General features: G+C 42.1%; 1 long non-coding RNA gene across 1 annotated transcript in view; it reads left to right on the forward strand.

Moving 5' to 3' along the window:
- Positions 1-25612, forward strand: part of LOC140478842 (uncharacterized) — a 39821-nt gene extending 14209 nt beyond the window's left edge. Inside the window, exons 3-5 of the long non-coding RNA XR_011960878.1 lie at positions 10495-10714; positions 20750-20918; positions 22147-25612. This is a non-coding gene — a long non-coding RNA (uncharacterized lncRNA). The remainder of the gene's footprint in view (positions 1-10494; positions 10715-20749; positions 20919-22146) is intronic.
- The last annotated feature ends 276 nt before the right edge of the window (positions 25613-25888 follow it).

Here is a 25888-nt window from a genome sequence, read left to right on the forward strand (position 1 = left end):
ATTTAGTTTGATCTTTTACACAACATGTAAAATTAGTATCAATCTCAAAACAATACTTTTCACTGTGTCATGGTACATGTGACAATAATAAATCAAATCAAATACCATCAAGAGTAATATTCTAGCATCAGGTATCACTCCACATCAAGAACTGGCAAAGTCAGCAAGTACACTGTGCCAAGTATTGATAGGAAGTGGTGGTAAAATTTTATATGTAAGGGTGTAGGTTTGCTCACTGAGCTGTAGGTTTGATATCCAGACATTTCATTACCTGGCTAGGTAACATCATCAGTGGCGACCTCCAAGTGAAGCAAAGCTGTTGTCTCCTACTTTCTATTTATATCTTTCTCCTGGATGGGGTTCCTGGGGTTTGTGGTGATGTCATTTCCTGTTCATTTTCTGAGGGGTTGATAGATGGCATCTAGATCTATGTGTTTGTTTATGGCATTGTGGTTGGAGTGCCAGGCCTCGAGGAATTCTCTGGCATGTCTTTGCTTAGCCTGTCCCAGGATAGATATGTTGTCCCAGTCAAAATGGTGTTTTTTTTCATCCATGTGTAGGGCTATGAGGGAGAGAGGGTCGTGTCTTTTTGAGGCTAGCTGGTGTTCGTGTATCCTGGTGGCTAACTTTCTTCCTGTTTGTCCTACGTAGTGTTTGTGGCAGTACTTGAATGGAATTTTGTAGATGACGTTGGTTTTGTCTATGGGTTGTACTGGGTCTTTTAAAACTTAAATTTAAAAGACACGACCCTCTCTCCCTCATAGCCCTACACATGGATGAAAAAAACCACCATTTCGACTGGGACAACATATCTATCCTGGGACAGGCTAAGCAAAGACATGCCAGAGAATTCCTAGAGGCCTGGCACTCCAACCACAATGCCATAAACAAACACATAGATCTAAATGCCATCTATCAATCCCTCAGAAAAAGAACAGGAAATGACATCACCATAAACCCCAGGAACCCCTTCCAGGACAAACCTATAAATAGAAAGCAGGAGATAACACCTTCGCTTCACTTGGAGGTCGCCACTGATGATGTTACCTAGCCAGGTAATGAAACATCTGGATATCAAACCTACAGCTCAGCGAGCAAACCTACACCCTAAACCTCAACCTGAGCTACAAACCTTCACAAACCTTGCATTTTATATGTAAGTTATGTGCTGATAGAAAATAATTTAAAATAGAATAATGACTTAATGAAGCCAAGTGGAAACATCTATTAGAACAGAACTTGTTTTTAGTTTTTTTCTCAGTTTTCTTTCTTCTATGGTAGTGCTGAGCTCCAAATGGATGCAGTTCCATGGGATTCAGTACCTACGTACACTGTCTCAATAATCATTCTTTCCATTTGCGCCTGGGAAATGGACATCAGCAGCCGATCTGACCAAAGAGAGCAGCAACTCTCCTAAACAGACCTCCAGCAAGGGCCACAAGATAATATTCAAGATGAACTGTACCATCTCTATCATGTCCCCTATTGAGATGAAGTATCTCAGCTCAGGTTATAGATCAAACCCAATTTGGAGGGGTGGGTGCAGGAAACTCCAAGGTGTGACACATAGGCAGCTGGAGATATGGCTGTTCATCACATGGTAAAGACCGAGTAATTCACAAGTAACTGTCAGTTATAAAGAGGGGCTAATTCACAAGAAGCCAGATTCAAACTTGGAGACTTTGGCAATGGAGATTTCAGAAGTCATAAACATAGCAAGGCAATGATCAAAACAAAGGATTGAGAAGTTTAAATTAGAGGCATTGGGGTCTGGGAGACACATGATTTGTGAGAACAGAATAGACAATGCAAAGATCTTACTGATTTAAAACTGGAATAGAATTTAATTGAATAAAGATTCACATTTATGTTGCCTCTTTGTTATTGAAACACCACAAGAAGGAACTTTTGATGTGTTGTCATTGTTACTGTGATCAAAAAGGCGAAAGTTAATTTATACAAAGAGAAACAGCAAAACGAAAAGAATGGCAAGATAATTTTAGGAATTGCTCAGAACACTAGGCAAACTGTCTTACTTTTCTGAAAATATTGCCACAGATTAGCCATCTGACAAGGGCCTTGTCCAAAGCACAGCTCCTGGAGTGCAGCACTCCCTCAGAACTGCACTACCCTGTCAGTTTAGATTATGCACTTAAATTCCTTGAGTGGAGCTTACATCTACAACCTTCTGACTCAAAAACACAATGTTTCATTAGAAAGTACATTGTAGCTCCCATAGATTTCAATCTCCCCGACTCATATAATGGCACTCACAAATAATAGAAATAGAGAAATGTATTATAAAATAATAAATATTAAGAAAATTGATTTGTGGCACTATCACAGACTTTTGGATTTCTTATGATTGGCATCTAAAACCACCATGAACCCTATTTTGGAGCTGGTCATTGATGCATCTATCGGCAAGCAAATTCTCCAAAAAAAAGACTAGAATTGTCAAAATTACATTTTTATACCTGACCTAGCAGTTACTGAAGAATTGTCTTATATATTAATTCTTTTTCCATCCCAGCACAACTAAAGTATTTTTCTGAGCAAACGTTCAGTTGTGATAACATGATTCTAACATGTAACCATCACAATGATTCTTTTCTCTTTTGTCTTCATATATAATTTTGAAATAGCAAATAATACAATTGTAAAGCTACAATGGTTGTATTGTCATACCAAGTAAGAGAAATGTTGGCAAGGAATGAAAATTTATGTGAATAAAGTTCAACTTTCATAAATTTGACTTGTTACATTTTAGTTCCCTCTAGTGGCAGAACTCTTTTCTCCACCCCTAGACTGAGAGGCCCGGGGCCAAGTCCTGTCTATTCCACACGTGTGGAATAACATCTCTGCACAGGTTGATGAAATAAAAAATGTTTCATAAGGCTCATAAATATGAAGTGCGATGTGGCTTCGTAATCCTATGTAAATATAAATTGTAACTAGATGCTACGCTGATGTAATGATCAAAAGAGGGTGGGTTTCACAGCTGGTTTGTAATGCAAAGTGATGCCAAAAGTGTGAACTCAATTCATGCACTGGCTGAGGCTCCCTTAAAGAACCCACCTTCTCACCTGAGGCATGGTGACCCTCACGTTAAACCACTAGTTGTCACTGTCTAATGAGAGAGCAGCCCTGTGGTCCAGCAGGTCTGTAGTGATTTTAGGCAGAAGTGGGTAGTGCAGATGCTAGAGATTAGAGTTAAATTCAGCCACCCCCGCCCCCCAGACTGGCAGCTTGCAGCCAGGGCTACTCACGCTGCCTCCGCGACTGCCCCCCAGACCTCCCCCTCACAGAGGACGAACGATCAGTCCTCAGCAAAGGCCTTACCTTCAGCCCCCTGATTCCAAGTATCAATGAATTCAATATGCGCCGTGATGTCAAACACTTCTTCCACCTCCTCTGCCTCCGAGCTTACCTTTTCAATCAGAACTCCCGCCCATCTTCTGAGGACCCTTTCGCTCACCGCTAACGCACTCCAACCACCTAGACACCCTGAGCCGGTCTGTTACCCGCCCTTGACCTCTTTATTTCCAACTGCCGCTGAAACATTGACTGCCTCAATCTGTCCACTCCCTCTGCTCCAACCCCAACCTCACCATCAAACCAGCAGATAAAGGGGGTGCAGTGGTAGTTTGGCGCACTGACCTCTACACCACTGAAGCCTGGTGCCAACTCGAAGACATCTCCATCTACCGCCCCCTTGACCATGACCTCACCCCCACCCCCCCTCAATTACCAAACCATCATCTCCCAGACCATACAGAACCTCATCACTTCAGGGGATCTCCCACCCACAGCTTCCAACCTCATAGTTTGGGTACCCCACACCGCCCGATTCTTTTAAAAATCCTCATTCCTGATGAAGGGCATTTGCCAGAAACATTGATTTTCCTGCTCCTCGGATGTTGCCTTGACCTATAGTGATTTTACCTTTACCTAAGGTAGGAAAGAACTCAAAAAGGGACTGAGGACAACTAGGATGGGGGAACGATAAAGACTTAGTGGGAAGGATTGGGGAAAGACCAAAGGCGTTCTACACTTATGTGAGTAATAAGAGAATGATCCGAGAGAGGGTAGGGCTGATCAGGGATAGTGAAGAGAACTTGTACCTGTAGTCTGAAGAGTTAAGGGAGGTCCTAAATGAGTTTTTTGCTTCAGTGTTCACTAGACAGAGGAGTTTGTTAATAGTGAGGACACTGTGGACTAGGTTAATAGGCTTTAAGAGATTAATATTAAGAAAGTGGATGTGCTGGAAATTCTGGGATGCATCAACATAGATAAGTCCCTAGGGCCAAACCAGATATACCCAAGGCTACGACAGGAAGTGAGGAATGAGATTGCTCTGTCGATGAACTTTGCATCCTCACTCTCCACGGGAGTAGTACCGGATGATTGGAGGGAGGCAAATGTTGTTCCTCTGTTTAAGAAAGGGAATAGTGAAACGCCTGGGAGTTACAGACCAGTCAGTCTTACATCTGCAGTAAGCAAGGCACTGGAAAGGATTCTGAGAGATAAGATTTATGACTATTCGGAAAAAAAATAGCTTGATTGAAGATAGTCAGCATGGCTTTATGAAGGGCAGGTCATGCCTCACAAGCCTTGTTGAGTTCTTTGAACATGTGATGAGACAAGTTGATGAAGGTCGAGCAGGTGTGGTGTTCATGGATTTCAGTAAGGCATTTGATAAGGTTCCCCATGGTAGGCTCATTCAGAATGTTAGGAGGTATGGGATATATGGAAATTTGGCTATCTGGATACAGAATTGTCTGGCCAAAAGAAGACAGCTCGTGGTAGTGAATAGAAAGTATTCTGCCTGGAGTTCGGTGACCAGTGGTGTCCCGCAGGGATCTGTTCTTGGATCTTTGCTCTTTGTATTTTTATAAATGACTTGGATGAAGAAGTGGAAGGGTGGGTTAGTAAGTTTGCCAAAGATACAAAGGTCGGCGGTGTTGTAGATAGTGTTGACGGCTGCTGCAGGCTACAACAAGACATTGACAGAATGCAGAGTTGGACTGAGAAGTGGCAGATGGAGTTCAGTATGGATGAATGAGAAGTGGTTCATATTGGAAGGTTTAATTTGAATGCTGAATACTGGGTTAAAGACAGGATTCTTGGCAGTGTGGAGAAACAATGGAATCTTAGAGTCCACATACATAGATCCCTCAAAGTTTCCACCCAAGTTGATAGGGTTGTTAAGAAGACATATGGTGCTTTGGCTTTCATTAGCAGGGGGATTGAGTTTAAGAGCCGCGAGGTTTTGCTGCAGCTCAAGGAAAGCCCTAGTTAGACCACACTTGGAATATTGTGTCCAATTCTGGTCACCTCATTATAGGAGGGATGTAGATGCTGCAGAGGAGATTTACCAGGATGCTGCCTGGATTGGAGGGCTTGTCTTATGAAGAAAGGTTGAGTGAGCTAGGGCTTTTCACACTGGAGAGAAGAAGGAAGATAGGGAACTTGATAGAGGTGTACAAGGTAATGAAACCATAGATAGAGTAGATGGCCAGAGGCTTTTCTCCAGGGCTGAAATGGCTGTCACAAGGGGTCATAATTTTAAGGTGATTGGAGGAAGGTTTAGGGAAGATGTCAGAGAGCAGTGGTAGTAGAGTCAAAGACATTAGGGACATTTAAGCGACTGCTGGATAAGCACCTTGCATGGCAGTAAATTGAGGGATGTGTAGCTTAGGTTGATCTTAGATTAAGATAAATGCCCCGACAACATCATGCACTGAAGGGCCTGTTCTGAGCTGCACTGTTCTATGTTCTATGTAATGACCAAAAATAATGTTCTCTATGTATGATAACAATGGACTAAAATTACATTTCATCCCTACAAAATTGTAAGACAATTCCAATATATCCTTAATTTGCATGAAATGAAGATCAAATTCATCAATAATGTGGGGGCAAGTTGATAGGACGTGTTGGTGATAATGGGGAGACTTAATTATTTAATTTAGGTGCAGGCTTTGTTAACAATTACCTGCAAGCAGACCCACATATTCTGTCATAGGATAGTAAAGTGCACACAGCCATGATTTGTAACTATAAAATGAACAGAATGTGGTGGTGGTCTTAAAAATTGGCTGAGACCCATGAGTGGGAAAGCCCACTGGGTCAGGCACTTATGAGGTCAACTGGTTACCTTTCCACTGAACTGCTTCCTGAGACAGCAAAAGCCTCCAGTCAATCAGAGGTGGACAGCTCTTGTCAGCCTCAGTGCCACACACAGAAAGGTACAAGTGACAGGCATGGGAGATAATTATTCAGAGGAATCAAATTTGGGCTGGTAGGGAAAGAGGGATTTCAGAAGGGGGGCAGGTGGCGGCAGGGGTGGGAATGATGTTTTCAGCAGCCAGCCCCTGTTCCCCAGACTGGGAAGATCGAGGTCCCCAGTCCACACACACCAAACCAGGCTGACCAGTCAGCTGCCGGAGTCAAATTATTCATGTGGTGTCATGAAGTTGTGTTAAGTAGTTGTTGATTGATCATTTAAGGCTTTCAACTGGTGACAGGAGAAGAAAGGCAAGCTTGCATTGTCCCACCCAGAACTTAGTTTGTCTGATGGGGGCAAGGCTGCAGAAATCTGCTTGACACTTGCCTGCCCAATTATTGTTCCTACTCACCACCTTCATGCTATTTTTCAGGAGCAGTGAATTCCTCACAACTTACAGTAATGAATGTACTATGTAATGATTGTTAGTCAGGCTTGCATTGTGTACAGTAGGAACTGCATATATTAATATACATGGCCTGTTCTTTGGACATTTACATGTATTGTACCTCTTTCAGCTCAACAAAACTGGTGATAATCATTTGCTGATTCATTTCTCAAGATAATGCCCTGGCCAATCAGAGTCAACGTGCCAAGTTTACATTTTAAACAAAGCCTGTCAGTTAACTGTCAATCATCATTCATTGGTGCATTCTCCATAGCATTGCCTCTTCCAATCAGAGTACACTTACAACCCATCAGCACACTTATGTCAAACAGCAGAAAAAGTAACACTCTATTAGCCTCACTAATTACTTGCTGCACCTGCATAGTGACCTTTTGTAATTCATGGATTGGGACACCTAGATCCCTCTGCATCTCAGAGCTCTGCTATCTCTCACCATTTCGATAATATGCTTCTTTTTTACTCTTCCTACTAAAATGGACAATTTCATATTTTCCCATTTGCTACTCCTTTGCGCTTCACATATCTCTTACTCTTATAACCTCCTTATGTTCATTTCACAACTTACTTTCCTGATGCCTTATTGTCATCAGCAAATTTAACTACTATACCTTCAGCCCTTCATCCAAGTAAAGTATATCAATTGTAAAAAAAATTAAGGTATTAATAATAACTCCTTTAACAACGACCCGCCTAGGCAGTGCTTTCCAGATTCCCAATATCCACTGGGTGAAAAACCTTTTCCTCAAATCCCCTCTAAGCCTCCTGCTTTTCACCTTAAAATTATGCCCTTTTTGTTACTGACCCTTCAACTAAGGGGAACAGCTTCCTGTAATGCTTTGATCAGAACTGTACACAGTACATAAGCAACATTCTGTACAGCTCCATCATGATGTCCCTGCTCTTATAATCTATGCCTCAACTGGTAAAGGCAAGTGTCCCTTATTCCTTATTAACTACCCTATTAGCCTATTCTGTCACCTGCAGGGATCTGTACACAAGTACTCCAAGATCCCCCTTCCTCTGAGCTTCCTAGTGTCCTTCCACTCATTAGGTACTCCCTTGTTACTTCTTCCAAAATACATTACCTCGCACTTATGGGTGTTAAATTCCATCTGCCGAGATCTGCCCATCTGATCAATCCATTTATATCCTCCTATAACCTAAGATATTCTCTTCAGTGTCAACTACTTGGCCAATCTTCATGTCACACACCCCCCATCCACCCCACCCCCACATTCTTCTCTGCATTGTTTATATGTATCACAAGCAATAAGGGACCCAGCACTGATCCCTGTGGTACACCGCTGTACACTGGGCTCCAGTGACTCAAACTGGCTTCTATCTCCACCCTCTCTCTCCTACCACAAAGGCAATTTTACCAAGTTATCCTGGATCTCTTGTGCTTCTACCATCTTTATCAGCCTCCCTTGTGGGCCATTATCAAAGGCTTTGCTGAAATGCATATAAACCACATCAACTGCACTACCCTCATCTACAAACTTGATCACCTCCTCGAAAATTCAATCAAATGTGTTAGGTATGACCTCCCTCTGACGGAGCTATGCTGACTATTCCTGTGGAGACTAATTCTTTCCTTCAGAACTTTCTCCAACCACCACTTTACCTACCACTAATGTGAGACTCACTGGTCTGTGAACGCCTGGTTAGGCTAAATGCCCCGTAGATTCCTCTTTGCTGTCTCCTTCCTTTTTCACATAAAGGAGGCTGTATGTAGATTGTGGGGGCATAATTTTAAGGCAATTGGGGAAGGTTTAGGAGAGATGTCAGAGGTAGGGTCTTTACACAGAATGGAATACACTGCCGGCAGTGGTAGACAGTCAGATACAATAGAGACATTTAAGTGACTCTTGGATAGACGCGTGGAAGATAGTACAATGAAAGGTATGTAGGTTAGTCTAATCTTAGAGTAGGGCCGAAGGGTCTGTATGATGCTGTACTGTTCTATGTTCTCTATTCTATTGTCTGATCATTTTGTAAAACATCTTCATTCATTTTGCGAAACTGACCTGAAATTTCCAGCTGCTTGTCGTATTTGATTTGATTTATTATTGTCACATGTACCGAGGTGCAGTGAGAAGTATTGTTTTGTGTGCTGACCAAACAAATCATACCCTTACGTATGTACATCAGGGTAATAGAACAGAATGCAGAATATAGTGTCACAGCTTCAGAGAAGGTGCAGAGAAAGATCAACTTTAATATATGAGAGGTCAGTTCATAAGTCTGACAACAGTGGGAAAGAAGGTCTTGAATCTGTTTTCCAAACCTTTGTATCTTCTGCCTGATCGAAGAGGGTGGAAGAGAGTATAACTAGGATGGGAGGGGTCTTTGATTGTGTTGTCTGCTTTCCTGAGGCAGCAGGAAGTGTAGATGGAGTCCATGGAAGGAAGGTTGGTTTTTCATGATGGACTAGGCTGTGTTCATACCTCTCTATAATTTCTTGCGATCTTAGGCAGAGCAGTTGCCATACCAAGCTGTGATGCATCCGGACAGGATACTTTCCATGGTGCATTTATAAAAAGTGGTCAGAGTCATTGTGGACATGCCAAATTTCCTTATCGTTCTGAAGAAGTAGAGCCATTGGCCCATCCTTGATTGTGGCATTGATGTGGATGGACCAGGACAGATTGTTGGTGGTATTTACTCCAAGGAACTTAAAGCTGTACTCTGTACTCTGATTTGATTTGATTTGACTTATTGGTAGTCACAGGTAGCTAAGTACAGTGAAAAGCTTTGTGTTTCGAGCAGTACAGGCAGATCATAACAAACAAGGGCATACAGATAGAGAAATAGAGATCATACTGAGATAGAGAGAGGAATATAAGGTTACGGCTGCACAGGAGATGCACAAAAGCAAGATCAACACTATTTGAAGTTTAGAGAATCCATTCATCGGTTTAATAACAGCAGGGATGAAACTGGTCTTGAAGTGTGTGTGTGTGTGTGTGTGTGTGTGTGTGTGTGTGTGTGTGTGTGTGTGTCTTCTGCCAGAAGAGGTTGTGGGACTGCATTATCAGGGTGTGATGGGTCTTCGATGATGTTGGCAACCTTTCCGCACAATGAGATGTGTAAATGGAGTCCATGGATGGGAGGTTGGCTTCTGTGATGGTCTGGGCTGTGCACACAACCTTTTGTAGTTTATTATGGTCCTGGGCAGTGCAGTTGCCATACCAAGCTGTGATGCATCTGGACAGTATGCTTTTTATACTGTCCCTGTTGTTGTTTGAAATCTGACCCACTAAGGAGGTGTCATCAGCAAATTTGTAAATGGAGTTAGAGCTGAATTTGGCCACACTGTTGTGAGAATATGTGGAATATAGTAGGGGGCTGAGTATGCAGGCTTGCAGGAGAACTGAGGTTGAGGATTATTGTGGAGGAGGGGTTGTCGCCTATCCTTACTGATGTAGCCTGCAGATCAGGAGGTCGAGGATCCAGGTGCAAACTGGGGGGCAGAGTCCTGGATCTCAGAGATGGAGGTGAGTTTGGTTGGAATTATGATGTTAAAGATAAAGCTAAAGTCAATAAAAAGGAGTCTGATGTAGGTGTGCTTGCTTTCTACATGTTGCAGGGATGGGTGTGGGCCAGGGAGATGGTATCTGCCATGGGCCTATTACGACAATAGGTGAACTGTAGCGGATTAAGGCAGTCTGGGAGGCTGGCATTAATGTGTGTCATTACTAACCTCTTTAACCTCTTGAGGCACTTCATAATGATGTACATTAGAGTCACTGGGGCTTAGTCATTAATTCATGCTGCCTGATTTTCTTGTGGCCAGGATGATAGCAGTTTTCTTCGAGCAAGTGTAAACCTCACATCAGAATAAGGAGAGGTTAAAGATGCCTACTAGTAATCCCACCAGCTGGTCTGCACAGGATCTAAATGCAAGGCCGGAGACTCCATCTGGACCAGTCGCTTTCCATGGGTTCACTCTCAAGATGGCTGATCTGACGTCTGCAGCAGAGACAGTGGGTACAGGTGCACCCAAGGCTGTTGAGGCAGGTGATATCATTTCACTGACCTTCTGTTCAAAACGAGCATAGAATGTATTGAGCTCACAGAGAGGGATGTGTTGTTGTTGTCAGCGATTCTACTCAACTTCACTTTGTAGCCAGTTATATAATGTAAGCATTGCCACAGTAGTCATGTTCATGTGGTTAGACTGGGACTCTACTTTTGTCTGCCATTGTCTCTTGGTGTCCTTGATGACTTTGCAATATTATTCCTCTGGTCACTTCCACTCTAACCTCTCTGTCCACTGTTACGATACAGAGGTTGTTATTAAAACCAAACACCCAGAAAAGCTTGCCTCGCTCCATAATCTGTTAAAAGTGTGAGGGAGTGAAAGATAACTCCTAACTTAAACTATTTAAAGAAAAATAACAATTTATTTTCCTAACTCTAATAATGAACACTAAACAAAAACTCTCCACAAATCTAAGCTCCCTTTTTCTTAACTACTTACTATCTGACCCCAACTCTACAAAAATGCTGTTCCAATAACACAATTATCAACCATTACATTAACTTAATCTCAAGTGCACACAGTCCCTGTCTTCTCCGATGTCTTCAATGTTCCATCTGCTGATCTCACTGAGTCATCTTCTTTCTTTATGCTGCAATTTTTTTTACAGGAAAATATACCTTTTTAATAGAAAGTGTCTTCTAGTTTCTTTGACAGCAAGGTGTTAGGTGAGCTCTCCTGTTCTATGGCAGTTGCCCAGCTGATCAGAGTCAGTTACTCTCCTGTATGGTGGGAGTTGCTCTGACCAATTTTCAAAATGCCCACATTTTTTATATCCCCCAACATCATTCCCTGTCATTTGTCTGATGTTGTCAAAACAATAAATTAAAACTTGATTGGGTTTTAGTAATCTGAGCATAATATAAACAAATTGGTTAAATTCAAATTGTCAAAACAGCAACCAAAACTCAAGTATCCATTTCACAGCCAATTGTTATAAGTATCCATTTTAGAACAGCCCGTCTCCCAACCTTTCCATTCCAGCAGCTCAGCCTGCACTTTAGGTTTACTTAATATTCAAAAAACACTCTCTATTTTAAAGTGAACATGCATTCATTGTACTTTGTAACACTACCCGCTTCTAATCATTTACAATACAACTTGAGGATGAACACCTCACCTTTCAATTAGGCATTTTATAGCTTTCTGACCTCAGTATTGAATTTGATTTTTTCAGATCATAACTACTGCCCTTATGTTTATTTTGCAGAAAGTAGATGCGCGGATGATTCTGCTATTTCCATTTCTCCCTGCACTGGAACCACTTTTTATTTCTTTATGTTTCTGATCTCCATTAAGTTATTTTTCTTTGTACCATCATCCAATTTTCAATTCAACTATCCTTCCTCCCATTCTCTCATAGGCCTCCCCTCCACTCCCACCTCCTGCATCTTCCCTACACCTGTTCTTGTTTAATACCTGTTACATATCTAACTTCTTCCAATTCTAATGAAGCATGAACTGGGTTTTTTTGCCTCCTAGCCACTGAGCATTTCCACCTTTCTGAAAGCTATGCATCCTTTTTGACAATTCTCAATCAGGCCACCAGATGGAGCAATACGCATGTTATTCCACCACCAAAACTGTACTCAGCATGTGGTTGGGTCTTCTGACAGCCAATCAACGAGTGACACTGGAGCTACATGTCAGCTGCTTCCAATCTAGTAAATGGATGGAAATGCAATGAAACAAGATTATAAACCTATGAGAGAATAATGCTTATGAATTGCTAAGTAATTAAAATATCACAGTTTGAAGCATCAAATATCATGGGAGAAAAATTAAACTTGGCTGAAGCCAAATCTTGAGCAGGAGGGAACTAGGAAAGATGGTCTGCAGAGGGAGTTTGAGAAGTTGTGTCAAACTTAAAATGTAGACTATATAATCATCTCTAGTGGTACCTGATCTCAGGTCAATTGTGACAAGGTCAAATGTGTGGCTGAAAGTGCATTGTGAGAAGATTTGACTTTTTGAGATACTGGCAACAGTACACAGGAAAGAGGGGTATTTTCTTCTTAAACCAAGCTGGGGCCAGTATCCAGCCAAATTGTGTAACCAGGGTCATAGATAGGACTTTGGCAGGGGGAGTGCAGGGAGAATAATCAAGTGAAGGGAAATTTAAAAATCCCCAAAGAAAAGGTGAGAAAATAGACCAATGTATCCACGTGGAAAAGATGAGTGGAACAAGAAGGGATAGAGAGTTTAACAGTAATAATGCATCAAAGCATAAAGCTCATTTCTTTTTATTTAACCTGTTTTTCTAAATAATCTGTTCAGAGATGTTATTACACACCTCTTGAGCAGGTGGGGTTTGAACCCAGGCCTCCCAGCCCAGGGAGTAGGGACATTACCACTGTGCCTGTCATCCTTGCAGGCTAATCTTCACCATATCATTCCAATTCGAGTTTGCGTGCTGACAAAGAAATATTAGAGGAAGAAAGTTACATGAAAACTTCTTTACCTTGCTTCACAAAACATCTGCAACAAAGTACATGAACTAATGACACATCTAGAGGTAAGTGGTTTAAATCTAGATGTGTCATTAGTTTGTGTACTTTGTTGCAGATGTTTTGTGCTGTAAGGTAAAGTAGTTTAAATCTAATTGCTACTTCAGCGACATGGTAACAGGTTTGTAACCAAGTTTGCAACATAATTATTCCAGACATAACACGTTTTGATAAAAAGGCAGAGTTACAAATACGAAGGTATTCACAGTAAAGAATACAATGGAGGACGTCAGTGAGTAAAGTTCAGAAGATTAGGAAGTGGAATTAACAATCACAAGGGTCAGAAAATACTGGTGCTTTTCTAACTGTTGTTATGCTGGCCAAAACATCATTCAGGAATGATTGCACATTGTAACAAAGGCAATTTAATAATGATTTAGTTAATTATCATGTACACCGGACAAATCAAATTGGCAAGAGGGATCTGAAAGATGAACTGTTAGAATAACTTTGTGATAGTTTCCTGGAACAATGCATTATGGAATCAATTTGGGATAAAGCTAATTTCAATGTGATACTGTGTAATAAGGCCGAGTTAATTAGTAATCTGAAAGTAAAAAAAGCCGCTATGAAATAAGATAATAAGAATTTGGAGTAATAGCAGACCTTTCAACACCTTGCGGCCATTGAATAAGATTGTGGTTAATCTGATTGTTGCTTTTTTTCCCCGTGTAATTTCTTTTTCTGATTTTTTTTCCATCCCCCCTCCCCCCACCCCCCCACCCCCCCACCCCCCCACCCCCCACACAACCGCCTAACTGCGGTAGTGCTTATATTCTTATATTTTTCCCCAGCACCCATGGTGTGTGTGTGCAGGTGTGAGACACAGTGAGAGACACAAGGTGCACGAATCTTTATTCAATTGCCACCACCAGGAAGATAGGAAAACACCCAATTGGCCAGTAACAAGCACTGCCCTTCAAATCAAAGGGCAATGGTGTGTGATCAAACAGTGAAGGGGAGGGTAGGGACTAAATCAAAATAGAGTTGGAGGGGGAAATAATGCACTCCACTCCCTGCGGCGCCCACCTCTCCCTGAACAACTCCAGGATTGTCGTCTTTTATCCTGCCTGCCCTCCCCCTCCAATAACCTATTGCTTCATTGAGATCAAGTGTCTGTCTTACTCAGTCATGAATATACTCAATGATGCAGCCTGTACTACCCTCCAGGGAAAATAGTTAATCAAACATCTCTCCTCATTTCTGAGGAGACCCTTTTATATTTAAATAGTGACCATATTATAGATAGTTGAAATCCAGACTAAGTTTGAAATTGACATTTTCCAATCATCAGCAAGAACGTTAAAGCCAATTACGCAGGTTTGAAGAGAGATCTGGCTCCGGTTTATTGACTAAATAAACTAAAAGGTATAGCAGTAATCAAACAGTATGAAACATTTAAAGAAGCAAATAAAAATATTCAATAGAAATGCATTCTATTCAAAAACAAAATCTCGGCAAGAATGATTCATCCATCCAAGTGTAGGAGATGGAAGGAAAAGCCTAATAAAAGTCCTTGTGGTGAGAACATCATTTCATTTTAACAAAGTTAAAAATCACACATCACCAGGTTATAGTCCAACAGGTTTATTAGGAAGCTCTCGCTTTCTGAACACTGCTCCTTCATCAGGTGGTTGTGATTTTATTTCATTCCAATTCATTTTAACACTGTTTGGTTTTAAGGCTTGTATTCTTGTACTATGTTTGCTGAATTAATTTAACAATGTTGTGTTGCCCGCTTCATCCCCCCCCCCCCCCCCCCCCCCCACCTCCTTCGGCCTGACTTTGTTCCTTTTGGCATTACTGCCCTCTGCCCTTGCCCCTGGCTTGCCTCTCTGCTTGCTTCCTAATGTAATCCATTTAAACCTTTCTCTACATCAGGCAAAAGTGAGGACTATAGATGCTGGAGATTAGAGTCAAGCTTAGAGTGGTGCTGGAAAAGCACAGCAGGTCAGGAAGCATCTGAGGAGCAGGAAAATCGACATTTCAGGCAGGAGCCCTTCATCAAGAATGGCTGTCACTCTGAGTTCATGCTGAAGTGTTTCACCTAGTGGCAGAACTTTGTTGGTGTACTGTCTAACTACTGCATTTAGACAGAACCTGGTGAATCTCAAAAGAAAACATGAAATTGTAAACAATTTATTTAAAAAATAGTGTATTGTATTTTACAGGAGTGTGCTGTACTGATTTCTTTGATGATTAGTACATTTTTTTGCACACCCACAAAGTCTCAACAAATAAATGAGACTGGATGGATCTCCTGGCATCAAGCTAGACAACAGAAATAGCCCTGTGAACACAGCAAATTCCTCCTTACTGTCATAGAGTCATAGAGATGTACAGCACAGAAAACAACCCTTCGGTCCAACCCGTCCGTGCTGACCAGATATCCCAACCCAATCTAGTCCCACCTGCCAGCACCCGGCCCATATCCCTCTAAACCCTTCCTATTCATATACCCATCCAGATGCCTCTTAAATATTGCAATTGTACCAGCCTCCACCACATCCTCTGGCAGCGCATTCCACACACGTACCACCCTCTGCATGAAAAAGTTGCCCCTTAGGTCTCTCTTATATCTTTCCCCTCTCACCCTAAACCTATGCCCTCTGATTCTGGACTCCCCCACCCCAGGGAAAAGACTTTGTCTATTTACCCTATTCCTGCCCCTCATGATTTTATAAACTTCAATAAGGTCACCCCTTAGTCTCTGACGCTCCAGGGAAAACGGCCCTAGCCTATTCAACCTCTCCCTATTCAACCCTGGCATCATCCACAAAAATTGGGAGAGCTGTCTCACAGACTAGTCAAACATCAGTCTGACGTAGTTATACTCAGGAAATCATGTCTTACAGATCATGTCTCAGACACCACCATCACCATCCCCTAATATCCTGTCTCACCAGCAAACATGGCGGCACAGAGGTATACAGTTGGGAGGGAGTTAATCTAGGAGTCCTCAACATTAACTCTGGATGCCATGAAGTCTCGTGGCTTCAGGTTAAATATAATCAAGGAATCCTCCTGCTAATTACCACATCCTCCCTCAGCTGATGAATCGGTGGTACTCCATATTGAACAACACTTGGGGGGATGCACTGAGGGTGGCAAGGCCATAAAATGTACAAAAGAACCAAGAACAAAGAAAATGTACAGCCAGGACCCAGCCCTTTGGCCCTCCAAGCCTGAGTCAATCCAAATCTATTGTCTAAACCAGTCACCCAATTCCGAATCATCTGTATCCCTCTGCTCCCCACCTACTCATCCATCTGTCCAGGCGCATCTTAAATGAATCTACCGTGCCTGCCTCTACCACCTCTGCTGGCAACGTGTTCCAAACACCCACCACTCTCTGTGTGAAGTTTAAGGGGGAAGTTTAAGGTGTATCCCCATTAAACTTTTCATTGGAAAACCTCTTGTTATTGAATTCTTCACCCTGGGAAAAAGCTTATCACTATCTACCCTCTCTCTCCCTTTCATGATTTTGTAAACGTCAATCAGGTCCCCTCTCAATCCCCTTTTTTCTAATGAGATCAGACCTAACCTACTCGACCTCTCTTCATAGCTGCACCTTCCATACCAGGCAACATCCTTGTAAACCTTCTCTGTACCCTCCCCAAAGCATCCACATCCTTTTGGTAATGTGGCGACCAGAACTGTACACAGTATTCTAAATGCAGCCGAACCAATATCTTGTACAATGTTAACATGACTTGCCAGCTCTTATACTCAATACCCCGTCCAATGAAGGTAAGCATACCATATGCCTTCTTCACCACTCTATCCACCTGTGCAGCACCCTTCAGGGTACAATGGACCTGGACTCCCAGATCTCTCTGCTCATCAACTTTTCCCAAGGCTCTTCCTTTTGCAGTATAATTCGCTTTAGAATTGGACTTGCCTAAATGCATCACTTCAGATTTGTCTGGATTGAAATCCAACTGCCACTTTTCTGCCCAACTCTCCAGTCTATCTATATCGTCCTGTATTCTCTGACAGTCCCTTATGCTTTCTGCTACTCCACCAATCTTCGTGTCATCTGCAAACTTGCTGATCATACCAACAGGGCCCCCTTCCAGATCATTTATGTACTCTGGGTGCAGATTTCAAGGTCCACCACCAAGAGTGGCTCAGCATTGAAACATGAATTAATATATATTGCTTTTAGCAGACATAAGTACATCACAGTGCTTGCCTAACTGACCATCGAAAGCTAGTTTCTGACGTATGTATTAGCACAATCTAGATTGTTTAATAAATGCTGCCCAACAGCAGAATAACATCCAAAGTTGGAAATAGTAACCTGAGACTTCTTGTCTCCTTACAATTCTTTGTAACATTATAAGTCATTATAAGCCTGAGGATTCGGAGTATTTTTGATACCTTGGATTTCTAAGAGTGAATGTGCTGGCCATGATTTTCTGAACTTATATTATCAGCAGATCTCAGTAACCTAAATATTCAACAAAAGAGGGAGTGAAAGAAATTGAGATATACTGACATCTGTCATCCAGAAATTGCTAGAATTTTTAAAAATTCATAAATGCAATGTGGGCATCACTGGCCAGGCTAGCATTTATTTCTGATCCCTGGTTGCCTTTGAGAAGGTGGGAGTGAGCTGACTTCTTGAACTGCTGCAATCCATGTGCTGTCAGTTGACCCACAATGAGCCTGTGGAATTCCTGGATTTTAATCCAATAACAGTGAAAAAGCGACGATATGTTTCCAAGTCATATCTTGAAGGTGAATATCTTGAAGGGAAGCTTGCAGGTGATGATGTTCCCATGTGTCTGCTGCCCTTGTTCTATATACAAGTTGTCATGGAGTTTGGAAGGTGCTGTCTAATCTAAGGACCTTTGTTGAATTTCTGCCGTGCATTTTGTAAATAGTACACACTGCTGCTACTGAGCATCTCAGTGGGGGGAGTGGATATTTGAAGGTAGGTGCCTATTAAATGGGCTGGTTTGACCTGGATAAATTCATGTGTGCAGCTATAAAGCAAGGGGAGTGAGTATGAAAGTAGGGGAGTCTTGCCCTAATTTCAAAGACTTCGATGAGGCTACATTTGGAATACTGTGTGCAGCTTCGATCTCCATATTTAAAGAAGGATAAACTTGAATTAGAGCAAGCTTAGTAAAGGTGCACTAGATTGATATCTAGAGTGGTAGCATTGATCTATGATGAGAACCTAAGTAAATTGGGCCCATACTTTCGGGAGTTTCGAACATGGAACGTAAGAACTTGAGAACTAGGAGCAGGAATAGGCAATTCAGTCGTTGAACTCTGCTCCGCCATTCAGTACAATATCATCTCGGCTTCAGCTCCACCTTCCTCCCATTTCCCTGCACCCCTTCAACCCATTATTCATTAAAAATCTATCTCCTCCTTAAACCTACTCAATGTCCCAGCATTCACTGTATTCTAGGGTCGAGGAGTCCACAAAGTCATGACCCTTTGAGAGAAGTAATTGCTCTTTTTCTCTGCTTTACTTCTGCCAGTCCTTATCCTAAAACTATGACCTTTCGTTCTCGATTGCCGACATGAGGAAACGTCCTTTTGTACATCTAGTCTGTCAATCCCCTTTACCTCCACTCATTCTTCCAAACTCTAGAGAATATAGGCCTAAACTGCTCAATCTTTCTTCATAAAAAGAATAAGTAGTGACATAATTTAAACAGACAAGTGCCTGAGGGCTTATGGAAGAGGTGATTGGAGATTATTTCTGCTGGTCAAGGAACCTAAAACAAGGGGCACCATCTCAGGCTAAGGGGATGATCATTTAGGACTAAGATGAGGAGGAATTTCTTCCTGCAGACGCTTGTGAATATTTGGAAATTTCTATACACCCCTACCCAATAATCCCACCCCCCCCCCCCCCCCCCCAACCTCCATCAGTCCCATATACCAAGGATTGTGGATGCTCCATCTTTGAATATATTTAAGGTTGGGATAGACTCTCAGGGAACCGAAGGATGTGGGTTTTTTTTGTCATAGAATCCTTACAGTGTGAAAGCAGGCCATTCAACCCATCGAGTCCACACCAAGCCTCTGAAGAGCATCCCACACAGAGCCACCCCCTAGCCCGGCATTCCCCATGGCTAACCCACCTAGCCTGCACCCTATGGTCAATTTAGCATGGCCATAAGACCATAAGACATAGGAGCGGAAGTAAGGCCATTCGGCCCATCGAGTCCACTCCGCCATTCAATCATGACTGATGGGCATTTCAACTCCACTTACCCGCATTCTCCCACTAGCCCTTAATTCCTTGTGACATCAAGAATTTATCAATTTCTGCCTTGAAGACATTTAGCGTCCCGGCCTCCACTGCACTCTGCGGCAATGAATTCCACAGGCCCACCACTCTCTGGCTGAAGAAATGTTTCCGCATTTCTGTTCTGAATTTACCCCCTCTAATTCTAAGGCTGTGTCCACGGGTCCTAGTCTCCTCACCTAACGGAAACAATTTCCTAGCCAATTGATCTAATCTGCACATCTTTGGAAGCAGGCAGAGGAAGTGGAGTTGAGGTTAAAGGTCAGCCGTGACCTTATTGAAGAGTGGAGCAGGCTTGACGGAAAATACAATTTATTCACAAGTGCCAGATTTTCTATATAGAATCTCCTTTAATGCTATATTCAGTAATGTATTATTGTGCTCAACCGCATTCAGGACATCCACCTGAGATAACCCAGAGGCTTATAAATATTAAAATCAAGCTCCAGTATAGGAGTCTTGAATGTGCGATTCAGGTTCAAAATAAATGGCAAATGTATTGTGCATGTGCTAGCAGCTATGGATCCATCAAGAGAGCCCCAAGGCTGTTCATGTAAATGTGAGGACATTTTGAGTTCTTATTTGTGTGGGCCCAGAACAAACAGTGCCCTGAGACAAGAACTACTAACCTACTGCTGCTGCAATGTCTTCAGCTCAGATCTCCATCCGCACTCACAGACCCAGTTAGAATGTATTTTTTAAATTAATTCATACAATGTGGCAACATTGGCTAGGCAAGCTATTGATTTCCATCCCTAGTTACCTCGAAGGCAGTTAGGAGTCAACGACATTGTCAAGGGTCTAGAAAATGGCAGTTTCTTTCCCTAAAGGGACATTAGTGAATCTGATTTTTTTTACATAAGTCAACAGTGATTACATGGTCGTCATTAGACAAGCAGTTCATTGCAGTTTTTCTTTATTGATTTCCAATTTCACCATCTGCCATGGCAGGATATCAACCCATGTTCTCAGAGCATGAGCCTGAACTTACTAGATTCCTGATCCAGTGACATTACCACCACACAACTGCCTTTCGTCTTAGCGACAAACTTCAGGTCAGTTCAATAAGATCCAAATGATAACTGAAAGAACTGTGCATACTGGAATCAGGAAAAAAAACAAAATTGCTGGAAAAGCTCAGCCAGTCTGGCAGCATATGTGAAGATAAATCAGGGTGAATGTTTCGAGACCAGTGAGCCTGATTGTTAACTCTGAATTCTCTCCACAGATACTCAAAAGGATCCAATCTGTTCCTCACCAACCACCACCCTCCCGCTCCCCCCCATCAGATTGTACAGTTGCAGCATTTCACTAAATTGGCTTTCGCTGAAGACTGGCAGCATCTAAGTGAAATCTGAAGCCAGCTTTGGCTCAGGTCCCAAGCCAACAGGAACCAGGTCAGTCGACAGTCCAACACATTAACCCCAGTTTTGGTGCAGGGTAAAATTCCTGGCCAAATTAGACATCTGTGTGTAATGTGTATTCCTTGGCGTAAAGGAAGGAGAATGAAATCAATAAAAAAAACTAAACATTTGCAGATCTTTTCAAACACTAAGTTATCTTCTCACGCTGACTAACAATCTGAAATGCATATCTGAAAATGGACCTTAATTTTATTCCATTCCCCCACACAATACCTGCTTGCACACTAATTGTTTACTCAATTGGTGCCAAAATTGCTCAGCAACAATATCCACCCTCAAACCTGTGGTAAAATCTGATCAGCTGGCTTTGGTACTCTGACTGTTGAGAGCACAGCCCTGATTTTAAACACCTCCCTTCCCTCCTGCCTGGCAGAGCCAAGGTGGGCAAGATACAGTTAAAGTGCAATGCAATGGCCATGCCTGATTCTGCAGGTCCCACAAGAAAAGCTTCAGCCTTCTTAACCCTGAATATCCTTGAGACCTCTCTCCACCCCTGTGCACTTCACCACTTACAAAACTGCAAGGGTCTTTTTGTCTCCTGATTCCCTTTCTAATCTGCAGATCAGGCAGGAGTCAGGGACTGACTGTCACAGTAAGGCTGAGGTATTAAAGCTGCTTTTGTATTGAAATCAAGGCCCCATCATAAGAACTGATCCAGCCCTGACTTAAGGTGGGCTGTCATGAAGAACTCAGTTTCATGTATCAGGCATTAAAAATACCATTCAGTCTGGGCTCAGACATGTGCATAATCTACACACAGACTGGAAAATATCTTTCCATTATTACCACACTGAAGGCAGAGCAATTGCAAACTGAGATACCCAGCAAACTAAAAATGTGTTGTTATCTGAGGGAAACATTTGGTTCAACAGAGAAATATGTTTGTTCGCATGTCTGGAAACTTTGCAGAACACAAGCCAACTTATTTTTTCAGCCTTTGTGTTTGTCTTTGGACTTGTCTCTATAATCCTCACCCCTCTGTTTCCTTGCCAACCTCATAATTATAAACAGGCATGCAGCATGCAAGTACATGTACACTGCACTCATTTCTTTCTACATATTGGAGAAGAAAATGGCTTTCAAAGAGTTTGCAACTGAAACTAATTACTCTATAAAATTTATGTTGCTTAATATCTCCAATTGGCACTGTGACTGATCACTTCTTCCCTTCTTTTTTCTTCCTTCCTCCTCTTTCCTAAAGGTGGTAACACATGCCAGAGTGATGTTCCACACCAGCAGACAGGCTCCAGGATCTCATTCATGTGGCCATTCTTCATATGTTAGCCTGTATGATGAATACTCCCAAGGAATCACAGCCAAACCAGTCCTGCTGTTAAACTGGCATTTTTCCAAACTGCACTGGACTACAATAAGCAATGAATCCCAGGGTGGTTTTGCCTTGTTTATTCTGACAATCTGGAATTATGACCTACCCAATGACAGGTCCTCCGCTGGTTCCTCCAAGCAGTGCTGTACTTTCCTCTTCACTTGCTCATAAGAGCTTCCCAGTTGGAACTTCAGTGAGCAATCGAAGAAGGGGAAAAGATACATGAGGTAGTTTCCCATTTCCTTCTTCGGGTGTGCTTATAGGAACTATAAGTTCTCTTCCCAAAGGATCCTCTGGCAGTAAGTAGTCATTGACCCTGGTGGTTCTAGCTCTCTGACATCACTACAGAATGGTTCTGCCATTAGCCCTCAGTACAGAAATCTAACATGGGCCAGGGCAAGCCAGGTTTCAAATGACCCTGTTATCTTGATTCCAGGATTATTGCAACTAGTTACATATGCTCAGCTACACTGACAGCATGATCTGAATTAGAGTTGACCACAATTTTATTACGAAAACCTCTTACAGTGACTCAATACAAATGGAGCCAAAAATTGGCAGAGATGTAAAATGGGCAGCCACAATCATTATTCACCTGTTTTGTATTATTTTTCAAAGCCAAAATGATCATACTTGTAAGTTGAATCACATTTTTAAAGTAGGTGGTAAGGAAGCGAAAAGACAAAAAATACAACTTTGGTTACTTTGTGTGCATGCCATTTTTCTGGATAATTTTGTCTTTCATATAGTGATGCCATTTTTTTCCTCATCTTTCAGTTATTCTAGAAGCCTCTAAGTGAATCATACATTTGAAACCTTCTTCCCCCTTTTTCCACTAATTTTCTCCTTCTCCTGAAATTATTGAGCTGCTCTAGCATAGCCCATCATAGTCCTCTTCCCCCAGCAGGGTCATCTCCTCTCTGTAGCCCAGCTGTGCAGTTCTTACCTCACTGAGGCACATGAACTACATTCTAACTTCTTTTAAAACACACCTAGAATCCAATTTCGGTAATGGTGGCATAGTGACAAATTAGGTGACAGACATCCTTAAGATTCATCCAGAGGAAACTTCAAAAGATGGTGCGGGACAGTGACTGTAAGTGAACTTAAAAACACAACAAATGTGAGCATGAGGTGGTCATTGCTCCTTCTAGTTTTTTTTGCAATTCAATAAGATCATAGTCATCTTCTACTTTGACTCCACACTTCCACGCTATTCCCAAAATCCTTTAACTTCCTTAGTGTCCAACAATCTATGCAGTCCTGTCCTTTAAAAGTGCTCCATAACACCAGAGCTCACTCAAAGATTTGCAGCCCTATAACTGAAGACATTTCTATTCATTTCAGTCCTCATTTGGTGACACTTTATTCTTAAAGTACTTCTCGACTTCCCAGCCAGAGAAATATCCTCGAGTATCTATCTATCAAACCACATTACAGGAAGGATGTGGAGGCCTTGGAGAGGGTGCAAAAGAGGTTTACCAGGATGCTGCCCGCATTGGAGTTTATTAGCTATAAGGAGAGGTTGGACAAACTTGGATTGTTTTTACTCCAAGTGTCAGAAGTCAAGTGGTGACCTTATCGAAGTATATAAAATTATGAGAGGCATGGATAATCAGAGTCTCTTTCCCAAGGTGGAAATGTTAAACAGCAGGCTACATGGATGTAAGGCGAGGGAGATCATTTTAGAGGAGATGTGTGAGGAAAGTGTTTACACAGAAGCTGGTGAGTGTCTGGCACTTGCTGCCAGGGGAACTGGTAGAAGCAGATACAATAACAACATTTAAGAAATATTTAGACAGACACATGAACAGTTATGGAAAAGAAGGAAATGGACAATGTGCAAGCAGTTGGGATTAGTTCAAAATAGCCTCATGCTCAATGCTGACCATAAACCCATCCCCTCTAGTATTTCCACCCTGGGAAAAAGATGGCAACTATTCCCCCTATCCATGCCTCTCTTAATTTTATATACAGGTAGTTCTTCTATAACATGATGGATGCATTCTTGTGCAACCCCGCATTATAGAAAAATTGCACTTTAGAAACAGTGTTTAAAGTGTTGGTGATGTAATCATGCCACAGCCAACACACGGTTTAAAAGATTGTGCTGTAGAAACAATGACCCCAATATATCAATTGCGTTACAGCGATTTCATGTTAACAAAATGCACCTTATAGCAGAACGACCTATACTTCAATCAGGTCACCCTCAGCCTCTGACACTCTAGCAAAGGCAATCCAAGTTTGTCCAACTCTCCTCATAGCTAATACACTCCAATCCAGCAATGTTCTGGTAATGTTGCACTCACCAAAGCATCCACATTCTTCCTATAGTGAGGGTCAATAGACCAGAACCGCACACAATACTCCAAATGAGGCCAACTAAAATTGTATACTGCTGCAATGTGACCTGCCTACTTTTATACTCAATGCTCCCACCAATGAAAGTAACCATGCTCTAAGCCTTCTTTACAATATTATATTGCCACTTTCAGGGAGCTATGGACTTGCACTCCGTGACCCCTCTGGATATCAATGCTCCTAAAGGTCCTACCATTTACTGCATAATTTCCTCTTCAATTTGACCTTCCAAATGCATCGTCTCACACTTGTTCAGATTAAATCCCATCTGCCATTTCTGCACCCTTTTTTCCAACTGTTTACTATCTTTCTGTATCCTTTGCAATCTACCTCACTGTTCACAACTCCAGCAATTTTGATGTTGTTTGAAAACTTACTAATTAGACTGCCTACATTTCCATCCAAATCATTTATATAAGTTAAAAAACAACAGAGATCCCAGCACTGATTCCTGTGCAACACCACAAAGGTCGCAGACCTCCAGTCTGAAAAACACCCGTCCACAACTACCCTCTCTCTGCCATGATCAAGCTAATTTTGTATCCAACTTACCAACTCACCATGGATCCCATGCAACTCAATCTTCTGGGTCAGCCTACCATGGGGGACCTTGTCAAATGCTTTAGTAAAGTGCTACAGGGGAATTGACCTCAGCTGAGCTGCACACAAAGGGAGGTTTGACCTGGTGTGAATTGTACATCAAAACAAACAATAGGACGAAAAAATCCATTTCTTCATTATAATATGAATATGAATATGATAATACCTTGACTCACAAATGTTGATCTGTTATCTGTAAAGAACTAGGGTCGATCTTTACACGAGATATATGGAAAATTCCAGATTGTTTGGCTAAAAATAGGGGGCCGACTTTTATTTGAAATGGACTTTTACTCAAGTATAATATTATTTTAGTTTTTTTTAAGCTATCCAATACCACCTCCTTCATAGTGACATGCCCCAGAATATAAACATACTCCTCTCTAATTAGATTAGATTAGATTAGATTACTTACAGTGTGGAAACAGGCCCTTCAGCCCAACAAGTCCACACCGCCCCGCCGAAGCACAACCCACCCATACCCCTACATCTACCCCTTACCTAACACTACGGGCAATTTAGCATGGCCAATTCACCTGACCTGCACATCTTTGGACTGTGGGAGGAAACCGGAGCACCCGGAGGAAACCCACGCAGACACGGGGAGAATGTGCAAACTCCACACAGTCAGTCGCCTGAGGCAGGAATTGAA

The sequence above is a fragment of the Chiloscyllium punctatum genome, chromosome 1, assembly GCF_047496795.1.
Source record: "Chiloscyllium punctatum isolate Juve2018m chromosome 1, sChiPun1.3, whole genome shotgun sequence".
Taxonomy (NCBI): domain Eukaryota; kingdom Metazoa; phylum Chordata; class Chondrichthyes; order Orectolobiformes; family Hemiscylliidae; genus Chiloscyllium; species Chiloscyllium punctatum.